This window comes from Mus caroli, unplaced genomic scaffold, assembly GCF_978045245.1.
Source record: "Mus caroli unplaced genomic scaffold, Mus_caroli_1 scaffold_22, whole genome shotgun sequence".
NCBI classification, from domain to species: domain Eukaryota; kingdom Metazoa; phylum Chordata; class Mammalia; order Rodentia; family Muridae; genus Mus; species Mus caroli.
In genome coordinates, this window is record NW_028227277.1 from 1,395,596 (window position 1) to 1,402,931 (window position 7,336).

Below are 7,336 nucleotides of genomic sequence, written 5' to 3' on the forward strand. Positions count from 1 at the left end.
TAAATGAATAGATGAATAGATGAATAAATGAATAAATGAATAAAAATAATGAATAAATGAATAAATGAATAAATGAATAAATGAATAAATGAATAAATGAATAAATGAATAAATGAATAAATGAATAAATGAATAAATGAATAAATGAATAAATGAATAAATTGAATAAATGAACGAATAATGAATAAATGAATCCCTATAAAAATGGCCTGATTACCTGATTCACATGCTGCCCAAGTAGATTCACTCTTGTACCATTTTTATTGTGTATTTGCTTTTCTTGTTTGTTTGTTTGCTTTGGTTTTTTTGTTTGTTTACTTTTTTTTTTATTTTCCTTCTGTGAAAGTCTTCGGTGTCTGGCATACCAACATTCTTGGTGGTTATTTTTCCTGTACCAATCTTTCCCTTGGTTATCTTTAAGCTGTTCTTGGAATCAGAAATGTTTCCAGACTCTTGAGGCAACACACTGGATAGCACAATATTCACTTTATGAAAACCCACAGTTAGAGGAGGACAATTTTTATTCAAACAATGCTGGAATTTAATAGGATTGAATACATTGCATTGAAGCCAATAGCAATCATGAATTATGGATTTTTTGTAAAGTGCAAGGAAATCATAGACCTTGGGTCTGCTTACAAATTTGAGATAAACTTAAAAGAAACCCGATATCTACCAGTCACATTTTAAAGGTCTTTAAAATTTACCAGCATTTCTGGTTACAAGGAAATTCGTAGATTAAATGCAGTAAAACAGGAAGAAATAGATAATGTAATTTTACTTTTGAAATATGGGTAGACAGAATTCTGGACATAGGTAAGTATGGAATTTACTTACAAATTAGAGGGCACTTTAATTGTTCATGCCACATTGATCTTAATTGCTTAAAAAAATTTTTTTCAGTCCCCTCCACACATTACATCCTCTTCATAGGGGATGACCCTAACTACATAGTGGGTTAGATTCTTCCAGGTCAGCCACCAACAAAAGATCATTTCTTACAGAGGTGACCACAGGCCAGTGTGATGGAGGCAGTGTTCATCTGAGGTACTATCTTCCCAGGTTGATTTACGTTCTAAAAAAATCTAAGAAGCACCTCTACACATCCATATAATCAATGTTGATTGTTATACTGTGTTAAATAGACAAGCTATGGAGGAAATATAGATGCCAGCCCCACTGGATGAATTTCTTAAAAATGAGAGAGAGAGAGAGAGAGAGAGAGAGAGAGAGAGAGAGAGAGAGAGAGAGAGAGAGAGAGAGAGAGAGAGAGACAGACAGACAGAGAGAGAGAGAGACAGAGAGAGAGAGAGACAGAGAGAGAGAGAGACAGAGAGAGACAGAGAGAGACAGAGAGAGACAGAGAGAGAGAGAGAAGGAGAGTGGTATTTCTCATCAAATTGTGTTAGGTGAGACAAGCTAAAATCAAAATGACAATTGTCAAATTATAATTTTAATAAGGCACATTAAATATAAGGAGATATTTTGGAAGAGTAAGGGCATCAGCAGGGGGGGTCTGAGAAGATAGAAATGGAGGATAGTGGGGAGGATGAAGATGGTTAAAGGTCACTATTGACCTGTGCAGAGTCACAACAAAGCCCAGTGACTTGTACATTTAAAGCACATTGGTATTAAGTAGCTGATTCTAAATGATGGTTTGATTAAATTGGGAATTTTAGCTTCAAGACACTATTAAATTTATTTATGTTTCTACTCTCATGTGGATGTTGCATTTTGAGCTGGATATGGGTGACAGGATATGGCAAATGATTAAGTTTTGTATATCATTATGCATCAAAAAAAAAGTCACTCAGTGGGCTGCCTTGCTTTCACAGGGAAGAAAGTAGCTAGAGATTTTAAGTGTACATGAGGTAGAAAGAATAATGCCCCCACACTACTATAGATTTTCAAATATTCACCTTCATATAATGCTTCAATGTGTTTCCGCAAATGTAATTTTCTGTAGACTAATCCTCAGGTTTTAATATATTTGGAAAAATTGGACTGGGTCAGGAGGGATAGGATCTACAAATAAAAATCAATGAATAATGCTGTCATAGAAAAGGTTTAATTATGACAGGGAGTTTGTTTCCCTGTTACTAGCCCATTGGATCCCTTCTGTGAGGGCAACATCCAACGAGAATTTCTTCATCTACTGATGGTGTCTTCATCTTGAATTTCCTGGCTCCTGAAAAGAAGTCATGCAAAATATGCTTCATTATATACTAGAAATCAGTGTCATTCTTTTTGTCAATACAAGATGTATGATTATGTCTCAAAATCATGAGCAACTGGGCCATAGAGGGAAAAAAAATAGGCTATTTGTGCTGACTAAAGACGGGATGAGTTCAGTGTTATCATGTGCTCTCTTCGTGAAAGAAAGCAGCATAGCAGGTGAGAATAGATCAGAGAAATACAGCCCAGGAGGGACTCTGCCATCTGCTGTTGGCCTTGGAGATATAAAGGAACACTACATAAGGGATCCCTAGAAAGAGTGCCAGCCACTGCTTTTAGCTAGTGGAACCAGTTTTAGAATCATCATTTTCTAAATTTTAAAAGAAAACAAGATTACTCTAATTTACAAAGTATGGCCATTTGATACATCAGTGATCATCAACAAGGTGTACAGGTTTGGACAGAAGTATGGGGACTCAGAAAAAGCCTGTTCTTGGAACTCCCTCTGCCTTCAAGTGAGGGAGACATCTTCCCAGCAACACTAGTAAACACTCTATATTGGTAATGGTACCCCCATCGTGTCCAGATTAGTGGTTTTCAAACCATTGTTTGAGACTCCTCTCAGGGCTCAAACAACCTTTTTAAAAGTATCCCATATCAAATATCTTGTTTATAAGATATATACATTACAATCGATGACTATAACAAAATTATAGTTTGAAGTTGAAATGAAATAACATTATTGTTTGGGAGCTGTGTTTTAAAGGATTACAATATTGGGGAAAATAGAGTATTTCTATTCCTGACTACTCTAAATGATGCCTGTCAGTATCATCTGGAGGAATAACCCCCTCTATTCAATCTGGAACTCCCGGAAAAATTAATACATCACCCAAAATTATGAAAGTTAAACAGCGGCTGTACCATAGTCTATAAGCAGGGCATGCTGACATATTAAGCAAATGAGGAAAAAAAGTAAATCACTCTGACTCCATGATAGTTTGCCAAGTGAGAAGCAGAGGAGTAAAAGCATTACCCAAGTGGTGACATCAAGAGGAAAGCATTGTCAGAATAACTAGCAAAATTTTTAAATACATGCCCTAAAGTCTGAATTTAAATTAGGTGAGAATCTTCCAAAGCAAAAGGAAGTGCAGAATCTTGAAGAAGGAGTTGAGGAAACAAGAGAAAAGCAAAGGGGAATTAACCAAATAAAAACAGTTAGAAGAAGTAGGTATGAAAGACATATCTGGGTAAGATGAACAGAGAAGTGGAGGTTAGAGGAGGCAGAAGGGACTGAGAAGATGGCTCACAGTTTAGGAACATTGGTTGCTTTTGAAGAGGAACAGGGTTCAATTTGTTGCACTCACATAGTGGTTCACAACAATCTGCAATTGTAATTCCAGAGGATCTGATCACACACACACACACAAAGACACAGAGATACACAGACACACAGACACACAGACACACACAGACACACATACACACACATATCCCATAGAGAAAAACTTTTAAAAATCTTTTACATAACAAATAAAAAAAACAAAAGAGCCTAATATAGAGTATTCCCATTTAAGACTAGCATTCAGAAGCAGGCTGATCTGTGTTAGTTTAATACCTTCCTGGATCATATGCTTTTTCAGAATTTTATGCATTTTTTGTTTGTTTGTTTGTTTGTTTGTTTGTTTGTTTGTTTGTTTGTTTTAGGTTTGAAACACTGACCAAAACAATAAGGCAGACAATCTGAATGTACCAACATTCTTCTCCCTCTGCCTCTCCCTTTCCCTTTCCATCTCCTTCTTTCTTTCTTTCTTTCTTTCTTTCTTTCTTTCTTTCTTTCTTTCTTTCTTTCTTTCTTTCTTTCTTTCTTTCTTTCTTTCTCTTTCCTGCTTCCTTCTGAATGTACCGACCTTCTTCTCCCTCTGCCTCTCCCTTTTCCTTTCCATCTCCTTCTTTCTTTCTTTCTTTCTTTCTTTCTTTCTTTCTTTCTTTCTTTCTTTCTTTCTTTCTTTCTCTTTCCTGCTTCCTTCCTAATTTTATCTCTTTGTCTCTCTCTTTATTTTTTGTCTTTATTTGCTTTTTTCTTTTTTTCTATCATTTTCTCACTCTCTCCTCATTCCTTCCTTCTTTCTTTCCTTCCTTCATCCTTGCTTCAATCATTCCTTCCTTCTTTCTTTCCTCCCTTCCTCTCACTCTCTCTCACTCTCTTCCTCTTTCATTGTTTTCTTTATTTCTTTGTTTCTTTCTCTATTACTTTCTCTCAATTTCTAAACAGATATAAATAGTTTGAAATGATCCCATGCGTCCTATTTGATCACACAGGACAAGGCTGAAATCAATTAAAGCTTAAATTAAAAACCAAACACTTAAATAAAATAAAATCTTTTAAAAAATAAAGAAAACACTAAAAATACAATAGAAACCTGAAAAAGAAGAAACTCTAAATCACTTTTCTAAAAATTCTACAAATCCTTTTAAAATACCATAGGAATCTAAAATGAATACACATGAAGCCGAAATATCCCTAAAACGTTTGCTTATTTATTTATTTATTTATTCATTCATTCATTCATTCATTCATTCACTCATTTATTTATTTTAAATTTATTTTGTATATTTTGTAAATTCTCTCTTTCTCCCTATGTTTCTGTCTCTGAATCTTTCTCTCTTTATCCCTTCCTCTATCTCTGTCTCTGTCTCTCTCTGTCTCTTTCTTTCTTTCTTTTTTCTTCCATTCTTTCTTTCTCTCTCTCATCCTTCCTTCCTTCTTTCCTTCCTTCTTTCCTTCCTTCTTTCCTTCCTTCTTTCCTTCCTTCCTTCCTTCCTTCCTTCCTTCCTTCCTTCCTTCCTTCCTTCCTTCCTTCCTTCCCTCCTTCCATCCTCTCTCTCCCTTTCTTTCTTTTTTCTTTTTCTTTCCTTTTTTTGTTTTTTTTAACTTTCTCTCTCTCTCTCTCTCTCTCTCTCTCTCTCTCTCTCTCTCTCTCTCTCTCTCTCTCTCTCTCTCTCTCTCTCTCTCTCTCTCCCCCTCTCCCTCTCTGTCTCTCTCTCCCTCTTTCCAACTGTTAATTATTTTTTGAGTTTTTTTGATTTGGTTTTTCTGTGTATCTCTTACTGTTCTCCGCTTCCTGTAGAGACCATGATGAACTCTGATTAAAAAAATCACTTACATCTGCCTCTCAATAGTTGGAATTAAAGGCATGTTCAACACTACCTGGCAAAACCAAAACAATGAAACACCAAAGATAAAACCCTATTTTTTTAATTTTTTTTGGAAAAAAGAGAACAACAAAAATTACAATAACAACAAAAAAATTACAAGAAATACAGTACAATACTTCAAAAAATGAAATCAGTTAAAGCATAAATTAAAACCGAAACCCTAAAGTATACTAACATAATTAAAAAAACAAACAAAACAAAACAGAACACCAAAAAAAAAATACATTATAATCTCGAAAACCAGAAACTCTAAATTACTAAAGTCCCTAAAAATTTTTGAAATACCCTAGAAATCTGAAAAGAATACACAAGAAGCCGAAATATGCCTAAGATATTTATTTATTTATTTATTTATTTATATTTATAATTACTTATTTATTTAATAAATTTTGACTTTCTCTCTTTCTAGCTTTCTTTCTTTCACCCCTCTTCCTAACTTTATCTCTCTGTCACTTTATTTCTTGTCTTTATTTGATTTTTTTCTTTTTTTCTATCTTTTCCTCACTCTCCCTTCCTTCATCCTTCCTTCTTCCTTCCTTCCTTCCTTCCTTCCTTCCTTCCTTCCTTCCTTCCTTCCTTCCTTCCTTCCTTCCTATCATTATCTCTCACACTCTCTGTCTTTCTTTCTTTTTCTTTAGTTCTTTGGGTTTTTTTCTATATTACTTTCTCCCTCTGTCACAAAGATATAAATATTTTGAATTGATCCCATGCATCTTATCTTATCACCTAGGAAAAGGCTAAAGTCAATTAAAGCTTAATTTAAAACCCAAACACTTAAATACACTAAAATCATTAAAAAAAAAAGAAAGAAAACACTAAAAATACATTAGAAGCCTGAAAAACAAGAAAATCTAAATCACTATTCTAAAAACTCTACAAATCCTTTTAAAATACCATACAAATCCAAAAAGAATACTCATGAGCCTGTAATATCATTTAAACGTTTGTTTATTTATTTTAAATTAATTTTGTAAATTTTATAAATTTTGCCTTTTTCCCTATGTTTTTTTTTCTGTCTCTTTGTCTCTTTCTCCCTTCCTCTCTTTGTTTCTTTCTTCCTTTCTCTCTCTCTTCGATCATTCCTTCCTTCCCTGCTTCCTTCCTTCCTTCCTTCCTTCCTTCCTTCCTTCCTTCCTATATCTCTCCCTCTTTTTCTTATTTTTTCTTTTTCTTTCCATGTTTGTTTTTTTTCTTTCTAAATTTTTTCTCTTTCTCTCTCTCTCTCTCTCTCTCTCTCTGACCTTCTCTCTCTCTCTCTCTCTCTCTCTCTCTCTCTCTCTCTCTCTGTGGGGCGCCACCCCACATCGTCGCCATTATAAGATGGCACCGACATCACCTGCCTCTGGAGATGAACAAGTGATCCGCGCATGTGCTGGCATTAACCGTTCATGGTGCCAGTTGCCCGCCTGACAACGTCACCTCGGGTGACAAGAATTTGGCCTATAGAGAATCGCCACGTCCGAGGCGAGAGAAATCTCCTATATAAGGGAGGCGGTTTTCGGGCTTGGGGTCTCCGCCTTGTGAAGCTGATGCTCTCCCTCTCAAGACGCATTAAAGCTTGCTACAGAAGGATCCTGTTTGTGTGCCGCGTTGTTTCTTGCTGGCGGGAAAATCAGCGCGGGACATTTGGTGCCGAAAAACCCGGGAATTGTGACCAGACCATCGTCAGCACCTTCGGAGACCCCTCGGCGACGGGGAGGGTTCAGAACTGTGGCTAGACTACGCATCGGAAAGGTATGCCTGAACATGAACTCTTTTCTTTAACTCTTTCCCAGGTATTGGGTTTGTCCGGATTGTGGTTTAGATTTCCAGAGGCCATTATCATCGCTATTTTAGCTCTTCTACTCTTCCTCCTGGCCAGTTATATCTGTGAACATAGGCGGTGGTGTTAACAAGTTTCCAACAGCACATCAGTCCGTTGTAGTTGTCGTTGTAGTTGTAG